The sequence below is a fragment of the Panthera leo genome, chromosome E3 (genome assembly GCF_018350215.1).
Source record: "Panthera leo isolate Ple1 chromosome E3, P.leo_Ple1_pat1.1, whole genome shotgun sequence".
Classification (NCBI taxonomy): Eukaryota; Metazoa; Chordata; class Mammalia; order Carnivora; family Felidae; genus Panthera; species Panthera leo.
Genome location: NC_056694.1, coordinates 4,372,999 through 4,386,613, shown reverse-complemented (window position 1 = coordinate 4,386,613; position 13,615 = coordinate 4,372,999). Strand labels below are relative to the sequence as shown.

At 47.4% G+C, this 13,615-nt stretch overlaps 1 long non-coding RNA gene across 1 annotated transcript; it reads right to left on the bottom strand.

Annotated features, from left to right (window-relative positions):
• Positions 1-562: 562 nt before the first annotated feature.
• Positions 563-7,481, bottom strand: LOC122210097. Its single transcript, XR_006197909.1, has 4 exons — positions 7,099-7,481; positions 6,877-7,001; positions 1,495-1,620; positions 563-935 (listed from the first exon to the last, which is right to left on the bottom strand). It is a non-coding gene; the product is annotated as an uncharacterized LOC122210097 (long non-coding RNA).
• Between the last annotated feature and the right edge of the window lie 6,134 nt (positions 7,482-13,615).

The following is a 13,615-nucleotide window of genomic DNA, read 5'->3' as shown; positions in this document are numbered from 1 at the left end:
GAGCCCTTGTCAATGATCAGGTGACGGTGTGGCCATGAGGACGGGCCCCAGTCCAGGAGGAAGGACTAGTGTCCTTACAAAAGGGGGAAATTGGGGCCCAGGGACTCACACAGGGAGAACGTCAGGGAGGATGATGGCAGAGCTCGGAGTGATGCAGCGGAAACCAAGAATGGGCACAGATTGCCGGCCAAGCCCCAGAAGGCGGGGAAGAGGCCGGGACCGGGCCCCCCAATCAGGGCCTCAGAAGGAACGGGCCACACCCGCGCCTTCACTTCCAACGTCGAGAGTCAAGAGAGATCACGTGTCTGTTGTTTAGGCAGCTCAGTTTGTGGTACCTTGTAGGAACCCCAGGGAACAAGTGCAGGAAGGCAGACCCAATAGAATGGGTCCAAAACAGTGGTCAAAGGGGACACTGGGACACTTTGCTCTGTTGCCTGTTTGTCTACATCAATTTCAGCACGTGGAATGGGTTTTTGTAAAAAAAAAAAAAAAAAAAAAAAAAAAAAAAAAAAAAAAAAAAAAAAAGAAGAAGAAAAAATTCTGGACAAAACACACAAAATGTTAACAATGGTGACCTTTGCATGGTAGGATGTGTTCGTTTGTTTTTACAATAGTGGCATTTTCTAATTTATTTTAGACAATAAACATATGCTCACTGTTTAAGTATCTCATAAAAATATACATATATCATCTTACTGGGTTTTCTCTCCATGACCTCCTACCAGAGTCCTTCCCCTGGAGGAGAGGAGATCCGTGAGAGGGTCTGAAGGGGTGGAAGGTGGGAAGGGGCGGGTTTTAGCGATGAACTGAGGCGCCCAGGAGGAAGCCCCTGCCTGGCGGGCCCTGGCGGACGGGAGCCCTGGGCGCTAGTGCTGGCTCGGCCTCTAGTAAGCTGGGTGGCTCTGAACACCTCTCTCACGCCCATTTTCTTTCGTCTTTAACATGAGAAGGAAAAATGAAATACTCTTAGGTTAAGAAAGCAACTTTTGTGCCTCGACTACAGGAGGACGGTCTGCATCTCACAAGCAGTGGAGTGAGGGGCAGTGGGGGGCCGGGGGACAGTAGAGAAGGACAGTGAAGGCACCGAGTGTAGAGAAATCCGCACGGGGGTCGCCTGAGTGTTGCGGGGATCCCTTCCCTCGTTTGTGCTTCCCTAACCTTAAAGCGGGGGACCCCCTCTCCTCCTAGCAAACCTTCCCCTCGACCAAATCCTAGACAGATCCCCTAATGCGATGGCATCACCCAAATTCACGGTCAGCAAGCTCATCCTCAGCTGTTTTAGGGACACTTTCTGGAAGCCACCCCGTTCTGTGACCTCCAACTTTATCCCTAAGCTACGAGAGGGAGCTCGGAGAGGGAGCCCCGCTTCCAAAGTAGATTGCTGCTGTCGGGTCACCTTCTTTCCAAGAATTATTCTATCGGTGGGGTGCCTGGGGCTTGAGGACTGGGGTCAACTCCAACTGGCAAAGCTCTGCTCTCCTGCTGAGAACTTACCGTGGCCGGAGGCTCAGCTCCCGCCTGGAGGCCGTCTGGGGGTTAGAAGGAGCTGGAATCCACAGCAGGACTGAGCTGCCTGGTCACGGCCTGTCTCTAAGCCTTTGCAATAGACATTAAGAACACCTGTAAACAATAGACGGCACGGTGAGACTCATGTGAAAACATTAGCAGCACATCTGCCTCTGATGGGGGCACAGGGGAAGCCAGAGAGAGCGAAACACAAGAAGGATCCTTCGCCATCCCGTGAGAAAGCTGAGCAAAACCTCTGCTGGCAGCAAGCGAGGAATCGGGGGCCTCGGGCCTAACACCACCAGATACTGACTTCCGCCAATGAGCCCAGAACAGACTCTACCTCCAGCCGCTAGGGGAAGAGGCCCACCATCCACCACATTGACTCTGGCCTTGGGAGGCCCTGGACTGTGGCCTGCAGAGCTGTGAGGTGACAGCGGGTGTTACTTTATTTTATTTTAAAGTTTTATTTAAGTGATCTCTACACCCAACGTGGGGCTCGAACTCACGACCCCAAGATCAAGAGTTGCGCGTTCTTCCGACTGAGCCAGCCTAGCTTTCAATCACTGAATTTGTGGTAATCTGGTCCGTGGCTCTCCACTGGGCACTCAGGAGAAAGAAGACGGCTAGGAGACCACAGAGAGACCCCCTGGGTGGTGAGGTCTGGAGGAGGGGGAGTGGCTGCCATGGCAGGGAAAGCCCGGGAAGCCCCATCCTCCTAGAAATTTCCCCGTGGAGGAACAAGGCCTTGTGCAGCTGAGGGAAGGGCAGCACAACCCACTGCTCCCAGAGCACAGCTAAGACCCATGGCACCCGGCAGGGAGAAGGGGAAGAACACCCCGTCCCAGGGGAAGGGGACAGGCCTATGTCCTCGACTCAGACTCAGAGCCTCCTACCACAGCGGGAGGGGCAGACTCGGGGACCAGGGCCCTCCACCACCAGGCTGGGCAGCACTGAGGAGCCAGCGGGGGCATGAGCGGGAGGAGAAGGTCGAAGGGGGTAGGCGGGTCCCAGAGCGGGGGACAGGAACCGGCCCGCCCTAAGCACAGAGCAGAGACACTCGAAGCCAGCGGGGGCCTGACCGTAACCACAGCAACAGCAAATGCCAGCGCCGGCAATGCCCGACCAGTCTCACCGCACCGACCTCCTGCCTCCCAGCCCCGCGCACGGCAAGAGGGGCTCTACTCCCACACACACGGCCCGGTGTTCATTTAAACAATCAAACTTCGAGACGTACAAAAAGCCAGAAACAACAACCCACTGCAGAGACAAAGCAAGGAGCTGAGGCCCACTCGATCTTAGGTCTGTGCGTACCAACACACGAGCGTGATGAGTGTGCAGCTCAAACACGTGGAACACCCACGCCATGAGGGGAAACAGACAACTCCACATCGCCATGAACAGATCCTAGAGGATTCGGGATACAAAAAATAGAGTATACAACATTTAAAAAAAAAACCTATTTATTTATTTTGAGAGAGAAATAGAGAGTGAGCAGGGGAGGGGCAGAGAGAGGAGACAGAATCCTGTCAGCACAGAGCCCAATGCGGGATTCGAACCCACAAACTATGAGATCATGACCTGAGCCAAACTATGAGCTCGTGACCTGAGGCGAAATCAAGTCAGACCCTTAACCTACTGAGCCACCCAGGCGCCCCAAGAGTGTGCAAGATCTGAATAACAATTTAAAAGCCTGACCTATTGGGGCGCCTGGGTGGCTCAGTCAGTTAAGCGTCCGACTTCAGCTCAGGTCATATCTCACGATTTGTAGGATTGGAGCCCCGCATCGGGCTCTGTGCTGACAGCTCAGAGCCCGGAGCCTGCTGTGGATTCTGTGTCTCCTTCTCTCTTTGCCCCTCTCCCATTTGCACATGTGCTCTCTTTCTCTTTCTCTCTCTCTCTCTCTCTCTCTCTCTCTCAAAAATAAACATCTGGGGCTCCCGGGTGGCTCAGTCGGTAGAGCATCCGACTTCGGCTCAGGTCATGATCTCACGCTCCTTGAGTTTGAGCCCCACGTCGGGCTCTGTGCTGACAGCTCAGAGCCTGGAGCCTGCTTTGGATTCTGTGTCTCCCTCTCTCTCTGCCCCTCCCCCACTCATCTTTTTCTCTCTCTCTCTCAAAATCAAACACTAAGAAAAAATTTAAAAGCCTGACCTACTGGATCAGGACACAAGAAAGTACTTGATTAGAGAACATACATTCTTCTTAAGCACACCTGGGAGCTAAAAATTGACCCGAAAAAGCTAAAAATAAACTTCAACAGTTACTTAAATCAGTATTGCATAGATGCTGCTCTCTAAACACAAAAGCAACACAACTAGAAAATAAGAAGAATGCAAAATTATTTAGAACAATGGCTGCAAAAAATGTTACATATCAAACCCGGTGCACAGTTACAAACACAGACTTAAAACAAATCACAGCCCTAAGATACAGATGAGACAAAATCTGAAAATTAACAACATTCATCGCAGGAGGCTAACACAGCAAAGAGTAAACCCAAGCAACACAAAAGAAGCAAGTAGGAACAGAGATTTTAAAAAGGAAAAACCAAAGAAATAATAGAACAGGTGGAAAAAAGAAAAAGCCTGCCACAAATGTATTACCTGAATCTAATCATGGTGAAACATTAGTCAGACCTACATTGATAAACGTTCCACAAAGTAACTGGCCTGTACTCCTCAAAAATGTCAATGCTAGCAAAGACAACGAATGATTGGGGTACTGTTCCAGAGAAAAGACGACAAAGGAAAATGGGAGAACAGATGCAGGATCCGAGATCTCCTTTAGCTAGAAAGGGTCTTACGGAGACAACAGGTGATAGCTGAGTACGAGACGTGGGTTAGACAACAGTATTGTCTTAACGCTAATTTCCTGGTTTTGATCATTTTCCTGCGGCAGTGTGACAGAAGTGCCTTGTCTTTGGGAAAGGCACACCAAGTATTTGCACACACACACGTATGTGTCAAAGGGAGAGGAAGAGAGAGAGGAGAGAGAGAGAGAGAGAGAGCACGCAAGTTGTGTATAAATGACCCAGCGATGGCCTCTGCAGAGTGGCCCCTGGCAGGCTGAGACCATTGGCTCAAAAGACCAGCAGCACCAAACTCAGATGTTAACACATGCATTCATTTCAAAGATAGCCCAAATACGAACAGATTTTTAGTCGTTTGGAACCTGCCTGCTTTCCCTGCCCCATGAAGCTATACGCTAGCATCTGGTAGGCACAAATAAAATACACCGTGTGGCTACCAAGCCCCCATGTGCCTCTGACCCAGAGACACCCAGGGGTATCCTTTCCACCTCCCTCCTGGGAAGTGGGCCCTGGGCCCCAAATTCTGGATGGTCTCATGCTGCAAGGGACCTCTCCCCAACGTGCATGCTTCAGTAAAGCTTGCGTGTACTTCCGGTCATACGGTGACATCTTTTTCTTTAATCGGCTCACAAATCCCTCGACCTCCCTCCATACAAATGTGGCAAAATGTTCATATTTGAGAAATTCAGATGAAAGGTGTTCTGGAATTCTCTGTACTATTCTACCCTTGTGAGTTTTCTCTGAAGTCTGAAGTTGTACCCAAATAAAAAATTACAAAGAAAAAACTAAAATCAGCTCTTGGAAAAGATTTATTAAAACTAATAGCATAATTGGTTGGTATTTAAAGCTAATAAAACACACTAAGTTCAGGTATGACTGATGGAGAAAATAAGAGAAGGCAAAAAAATGCAATGTTTAAACAGGGAAAAAAGAAACCATTTCAGATGTCGTAGAGATGTTTTTAAATTATGAGATCACTATAGACAATTTAATGCCATAAATCTGAAATTAAACTGGACAATTTCCTAGAAAAATACAAAGTACTAAAATTGACAAAGCAACAGAAATCAGAAACAGAACCCCACTAAACATTAAATAAAATAGATTAGTACTCAGAATTATACCCATCAAGAAAACACCAGGCCCAATCAAACTACTTAAGATTTTCACAATGTGCATAAGCTATAAATGGTTTTGTATCTAGAATAGATGAAAACAATTACTAAAAATAAATAAGAAAAAGGCAAAGCAGAAGAAATACAGGCAAAGGTAACCAACAAAAAAATAATATATTGTTTATGACCACATTCCTATCTAGGAAGTAAAGAACATGTAAGAATAAAGTAATCTCGGGAGTTGTCACCCTGAGAGGAAGGGAAATGGAATGAAGGGTGATATGAAAAGGGATCCAGTGGTACGTATAAGGTTTTTGTTCTTTAGAAGATCTGAAGCAAATAAACTTTTAACATTTGCTCAATCTAAATGATAACTACAAAAGTTTCCTTTTGTTACTTTGCTATATACATTTGAGATCTTTCCTAATGTTACTAATTGAACACAGTAAGAAACAGTTATGGGTTGTAATAGAAAAAAACCTCCTTCAAGAAGACCCAGATTCAAGTTATAATGGAAAAAAACATTAAGACTTACCATTACAGGACCAGGTTTCATTTCCCCCCTCCCTGCCCCAGTTTGTCTGTCCTACCTTGATCAAAAAAGCCTCAAAGACAGACAAATTCTCCCTCATCTCTGCATCACTGTGGTACCCTCACTGTGGCTCTCTCTCCTAATTGAGTGCGGGGAAAGAAGAGTCTACACTGAACTGGAGACTCCCTGCTTGATCATCTCCTCCCTCCTTGATCAGCATTCAGACAGAGGCACTCACACAGCCCCACCTTCACCCACCCCTGCCCGTGCTGGCGGCTTCACAAACCCGAGACACATTCCCCTACTTACTTTTCTCACTACCTTAGCTCGGTCTCCATCGACTCCACTCACTGCCGGTATAGTAACACCAAAGACCAATGTAACCACGCTTACTGCCTTGCCTAAAACACTTCAGGCACTAACAGGACCCAGTCCCTACCCCCTAACCCAGCCGCTGGGTTGATATGCTCCTGAAACCACCTCCAGTCTCACCACACACACCCCTTCCAGGCTCTTCCATGGTGCCAAATCCAGCAGTACCCACGGGTTTCATGCTTTTGCACAGGCTGTTCCCTAACCCCAACCCTTTTGCCCCTTTTCACCTATGGAGACCTTATTTCAAATCTGATCTTCGGTTGTGCCTCCCCCAGCAGGAACTGACCTCCCTCCTTGGTGTCCATTCATCCATAGATAGGAGTAATTATCAGAGCACCCACACCTTGGTGGCCCTTATCTGTTCAGGGGACCGACACCGCCCTAGGTCTCTAGTCAAGAATGGAACCCGGTGCTTCACCAGTTGCCTGACCCAGACACTCAATAAACATTGGTCATAGGAACACCGACACCATAAATCCCTGAAATACCAATCATTTCACTTCCCTCCTTCCTTGCCCTCATAGCTCAGAGCCTACCGTTGGCTGTGATGTGGGGTCCGAAGGAGTGACAGAGGGTTGGACAGAAGGGGGAGGGGGTGGGCTTCCTCAGCAGTCCCTCCTCACCCACGGGAGGCCCGGCCACCCAGGCGGAGTTCAGGGACCTGGACGGGCAGAAAAGCTCCGGGTCAAGGGACAGAAACAAATCCAGTATCGGGAAAGAAGGGTGACCATTCGGGAAAGAGCTGGCCCCCAGCTCACCGGGGCCAAGGCCGTCACGGGTCCACCGCGCTAAGCCCTCTGTGGACGGACGGTGGGCTCCGACGAGGCTGGGCTGTAAAGCAAAGCAATGAGACCAGCCTGCCCACAGCTCCCGCCCCAAACCAGACAGGAACCCTGACCCTCCCCAGTAGACGTCAGACAGAGCCGCCCACCGGACCCCCCTATAGAGCACGCCTCCCAGGGCTCGCCAGCTCTGCAGCCGTGGCTCTGCCACACGTGCCCTCTCTACCGCGGGGCAGAGGGAATCGTCAGTCCCAGATGCAGCGGGAGCCTCAGGACTGGCTAAGTGCCAGGTGCCGGCCACGCGAACCCCGCCAAGGGTCCGGAAGTGCGCAGATTGCTGTGGGAGACCTCCGGACACAGCCGAGACGCCCCTGGACTGGGCGGAACTACAACTCCCGGGAGACTCCGCGGTGAGGTACTTCCGGCCGGCGGCCCAGCCGTTTCCGGCCACGGGGCGGCAGGTGTGGGCCAGCAGGCGCCGCGGGCGCCGTGTGGACCAGTGGGTTGTGGGCAAATGCACCTTCTCCCGCGTTGTTACCAGCCAGCGGTCGCCCCGGGGGCTTTCCACCGGATCGAACCGGGTCGCCCCCAGCCCTGCGCCGTGTTGAGGGACCGGTCATGGCTGTCCCCTTCAACGCAAACCCGCCCCCGCCCCCCGCCTCCCCCCCCCCCCCCCCCCCCCCCACCAATTTGGGCGCCCAGCCTGGGTCTGTCTGTATGCCTCTGCCCAGAAGTCCGTTACCTGAGGGGCTCCATGTCGGGCACCTGGTTTTGTAAAACAAACAAACAAACAAACTCAAATCCTTTAGTCCTTATGACAGTCCCCAGCATAGGTATCATTATCCCCATTCCACAGAATCAGAGGCAGTCTTTCTCAGTATTTTTACTCTGGAAGAGCCCTTGAAATAGTCTCAGGTCTCAGCAAACCCTTGCCCAAATATTGTGTGCAACTCATGGTAGAATAAGACAATCATCAAGTTACACTCACGAGATAATCAGTATACAAATGGACAAGGGCCAGACCATGTACCGAGATAGGACTCTGACCTATCACCACCGCCACCTACGCAGAAACCAACTCCCCTGTCTACAATAAACAGCGCAGAAAGCCAGATTGCTATCTTTAGTAACAATCCAGGCAGCTGAACAATAACTTCTGTCACAGTCCCAAATGGCCAGGACTTCGTCAATGACTGGCAGCTTTCTTAACGTTTGTCCTCACTTCTAACTCAGGAGTAACCAGAGAAAACATTGAATATACACCCACTAACCCATCACATGGGATGCCCCACTCCCAAGCTAGCCTGCCTCCAGCTTCATCCTGCCATCAGCCACCAATGAGGGCATTTGGAAACCTTCCCTTTTCTCCCCATAGTAAAACTTCCCCGTTACCCTGCCTGCCTTTGAGTCTCTGCCAAAACTCAAGTTAACAGCGACTGACTGCTTTTTTTAAAAATTTGGTTTTTTTTAACGTTTATTTATTTGTGAGACAGAGAGAGACAGAGCATGAACAGGGGAGGGGCAGAGAGAGAGGGAGACACAGAATCTGAAACAGGCTCCAGGCTCTGAGCGGTCAGCACAGAGCCCGACGTCGGGCTCAAACTCACAGACCATGAGATCATGACCTGAGCCGAAGTCAGACGCTTAACCTACCGAGCCACCCAAGCGCTCCACGACTGAGTGCTTTGAGACAGCAAGCTCTGAAAAAATAACCTTGGCCTGTTTGTCGGTGTTTATTTTCAGAGATATAATTGTCAATATTTTTCTGTAGGTTCTGTTCATTCTTTTTTAATGTTTATTTTGGAGAGAGACAGAATGTGAGCGGGCAAGGGGCAGAGAAAGAGGGAGACACAGAATCTGAAGCAGGCTCCAGGCTCAGCCATCAGCACAGAGCCCCGAAGCAGGGCTTGAACCCACCAACTCAGAGATCATGACCTGAGCTGAAGTCGGACGCTTAACCGACTGAGCCACCCAGGTGCCCCTAGATTCGGTTCATTCTGGCTACCTACTCTTTTGTGTGGTTTTCCCCTCATCATTTGCCATTATAAATGTATTATTCAAAATTCACAAAGTAAGGGAAGGTAAAAGAAATTTAAAGTTTAAAATTATGCTTTTTCTTTGCTCATAGCATTTATACCGCTGGATTTATTAAAATTTAGTTCTTTGGGATCACCCATGCTACTAAACAGTGCCAATAAATTGTACTTATTCTATACTGTTGCTGGAATTACTGGCAGAGTTTGAACAACCAAGTAGGATATTGGTCTAAATAGATATTCTTTATGCCATCATGTATTTTGTATGAGAGAGGGGCTAGGGGCAGCCTTATCATGTGATTTTTTTTTAAAGTCTACTAAAATGATCATTTTAACTATCAATATATTTAAATAGTAAGTTTCATATCAATGAATCCATTTTGCATCTTTGGGTGCAGCCTATAAGAACTTTTAGAATATACTGTTAGACTCAGTTCATGCTTTTTTAAATGTTTATTAAAAATTTTTTTTCACAATTTTTTTATTTTTGATAGAGACAGAGCACGAGTGGGGGAAGTGCAGAGAGAGACAGAGACACAGAATCTGAAGCAGGCTCCAGGCTCTGAGCTGTCAGCACAGAGCCCGACACGGGGCTCGAACTCACAAACCGTGAGACCATGACCTGATCCGAAGTCGGATGCTTAACCGACTGAGCCACCCAGGTGCCCCTAATGTGTATTTATTTTTAAGAGAGAGAGAGAGAGAGACAGATCAGGGGAAGGGCAGAGAGAGGGGGAGACACAGAATCCGAAGCAGGCTACAGGCACCGAGCTGTCCTGAGCTGAAGTCGGACACTTAACCGACTGAGCCACCTAGGTGCCCCACATGCTCTTTTTTTTTAATATTTATTTTTGAGGGAGAGAGGGAGACAGGGAGAGAGAGAGAAAGAGAGAATGTGAGCAGAGGAGGGGCAGAGAGAGGAGGGAGACAGAGGATCCAAAATAGGCTCTGAGCTGTCAACACAGAGCCAAGGCAGGGCTGAAACCCACAAACCCCAAGCCGAAGTCGGTCACTTAATCAACTGAGCCATCCAGGTGCCCCAGTTCATGCTTTTTTTTTTTGGGGGGGGGGGGGGAAGTAATCCTATTGTTTTGTAACATGGGGCTGCTTCTCCTTTTATTTCTACTTCCTGTGTCAGGTTTGGACATCAGAGATCTGAGTCCTTTGCAGATTCAGCTACATAACTTTATATATAACTTTTGTTCTAGAGAAAGTTACAAACAGTAGAAATTATCCCCTTCAAAACATTTGGGAGATTCATTCGTGAAACTTCTGAGTGTAGAAACTTTTATAGGATAATTCTTTTAGGGTTTTATGTCTTTTGTTTTGTTCTTTTCTTCCTGTTAAACTGGTCTTGGTAATGTATTTTTTCCCCAAATTGTTCTTTAATTCAGTATTTTCAAGTTTTCACTAAGTTTTTTTTTACTAAGCCTATTACTTTAAATTACTTTAAATTTCCAGATCTGGGGCGCCTGGGTGACTCAGTCGGTTGAGTGTCCGACTTCGGCTCAGGTCATGATCTCATGGTTCTTGAGTTTGAGCCCCGCATCAGGCTCTGTGCTGACAGCTCAGAGCCTGGAGCCTGCTTTGGATTCTGTAACTCCCTCTCTGTCCCTCCCCTACTTGTGTGCTCGCACACGCCTTCTCGTGTTCTCTCTCTGTCTCTCTCTGTCTGTCAAAAATAAATAAACATTTTTAAAACATTTTAATTTCCAGATCTATTTTTAGAGAGTTTCCCTGGAATTGATCTCTTTTTGTATTGATTACCACAATCAGAGACTTATCACTTATTTTTTCCCCAAACACAGAGCTTTAGATTTGTTTATTATTTCATCATAAAAGCCATATATGAACGACCCAATGCTAATCTCATCTTCAATGGGGAAAAACTGAAAGCTTTCCCCCTAAGTTCAAGAACAAGACAGGGGATGTCCACTCTTGCCACTGTTATTCAACATAGTATTGGAAGTCTTAACCTCTGCAATCAGACAACACCAAGAAATAAAAGGCATCCAAATCGGCCAGGGGGAGGTCAAACTTTCACTCTTTGCAGATGACATGATACTCTATATGGGAAACCCTAAAGATTCCATCAAAAAACTGCTAGAACTGATTCATGAATTCAGCAAAGTTGCAGGATATAAAATCAACGCACAGAAATTGGTTGCATTCCTGTACACCAACAATGAAGCAACAGAAAGAGAAATCAAGGAATTGATCCCATTTACAGTTGCACCAAAAACCATAAAATATCTAGGAATAGGTCTAACCGAACAGGTGAAAAATCTATGCACTGAAAACTATAGAAGGCTTATGGAAGAAATTGAAGAAGGCACAAAAAAAATGGAAAAAGATTCCATGCTCCTGGATAGGAAGAACAGATATTGTTACAATGTCGATACTACCTAAAGCAATCTATGTATTCAATGCAATCCCTATGAAAATAATACCAGCATTCTTCACAGAGCTAGAACAAATAATCCTAAAATTTGCATGGAACCAGAAAAGACCCCGAATAGATTTATTAATTTGGTTTTTTCTTTTCTTCTCTGAGAGAGAAAATAAAACTCTTACAGTTACCCTTTAATATCAAGATTACAAGGAAACTACTTTAAAATAAATGGGAGCATTCCACTTAGGAGCAGACCAATGCTAATCACACAAGAAGAACTAAAAGGATGGAGCTACATTATTTAGGATGTGGGTAAAACTGTGATAAATAGAGATGCCAAAAGAAAAAAAAAACAGTGCCTTAAAAAAAATCACAGATGATTTTTTCTGTTCATAAACTCATCTGGACAGCCTCAAGGGAGTCAGAAATCTGAGCTCCTTCTGAATTACTACTCTACCCTCCCAAGATGGCCAACATGACATTCTGTCTCTCACCTAGGAGTGAGGAGGGAAAGGCAGTGCAGAGAAGGGCCTTTCTTTTAGAGCATAATCTAAAAGAGGCACAAGTCACTTCTGCTCACATCCCATTGGGCAAGTCTCGTCAAGTGACCACCCCTAACTACAGGGAAGACTGGGAAATGAAGTCTTCATTCTGGGAGGGCAGTATTCCCAGCTAAAAAAACGAGGATTTATGACTTGAGAAGCAGAGACAGATATTGGGAGATAATGAGCAGTGTCTGCCATAGGAGGTGAGAGAGCGGGAGAGGTGTCGCCAAACAAGTGGAAGCCGATCGGGATATTAACCAGGAGCCTCGCCCCACCTCCCCAAGTTCGATGGTTGGCAGTGTTGGATTTTATTTTCTCCATTTCACCAGAGGACAAAATTTAATCTCCTAGGGATGGGAGTGAAATTGATAAGCATTAAGAGCTACCCAGATATGCTGGATAGAGCTGGAGCCCAGGGCATCTAACTGCTCTGATTGTAGATTTTCAAGTTTTTCAGTGTATTTGAAGAGCACAAGAAACATATGGGTTAGCACACCAAATAATACACATAGAGCCCGCCCCCATATTCCCAAATAACGAATGTAAACAGCCTAGTACCTGTTCTTCCATAGAATTCTCCTGCTTCTATGTAATCATATAAAACCATGCAAAGGCCATTCACATTTAATATGGTCATTAATATGTTTGGGTCTAAATCTCTCATCTAACTGTTTTTGATTGGTCCTATTTGGTTTTTATTCTCCTTTTCATATTTCCCTGCCTTCTTCTGGATTACTTGAATGTTTTTTATGATTCCTGTCCTAGTCCATCTGGGCTGCTAGAACAGAATACCTTGGACCGGGTGGCTCATCAACAGAAAATTACTTCTCACAGTTCTGGAGGCTGCAAAGTGCAAGATCAAGGTGCCAGAACATTCAGTGTCTGGTGAGGACCTCCCTCCAGGTTTATAGACTCAGGTCTTCTCACTGTGTGCTCACGTGGTGGAAGCCAGGAGGGAGCTCTCTGGGGTCTCTTTTAGAAGGCACAAGTTCCATTAAGGGGGGCTCTACTCATGACTTCCCAAAGTCCTCGCCTACTAATACAATCACATTCAGGGTTAGGCTTCAACATAGGACGGGGGAGAGGACACGCATACAGTCCACAGTGTAGAGGCCGCTTTTAGGCAACACGCTAGAGCAATGGGAACCTGAGTAAGGCAACAGGGCCCACAGCGACCACCGGGCTGAATGCAAACAGTCCATTAGGGGACCCACCTCGAAACAGCCATAGACCCTGGCCTAGACCAATGGGCTACGTACAACTGGGCACAGGTACCAAAAAAGGAAAATTCCATCTGTTCCCAACCCTCCTCACTGCCCCCTTAACTATAGCCTGCCCCCCACCTCCTGGCAGACAGTCTCTCCTTTGCTGTCCCACCTGCCGCTCCTTGCGGTGTATTCAACAAACTTCCAACTCCTTGGTTCTGCCTTGGGTGAATTCTTACCCCCACTTGCACCGCTGGCCCCCCATTTGGAATGCCCCACATAAAGCAATTACACTTTCTCTTTTGTTGGCTCATT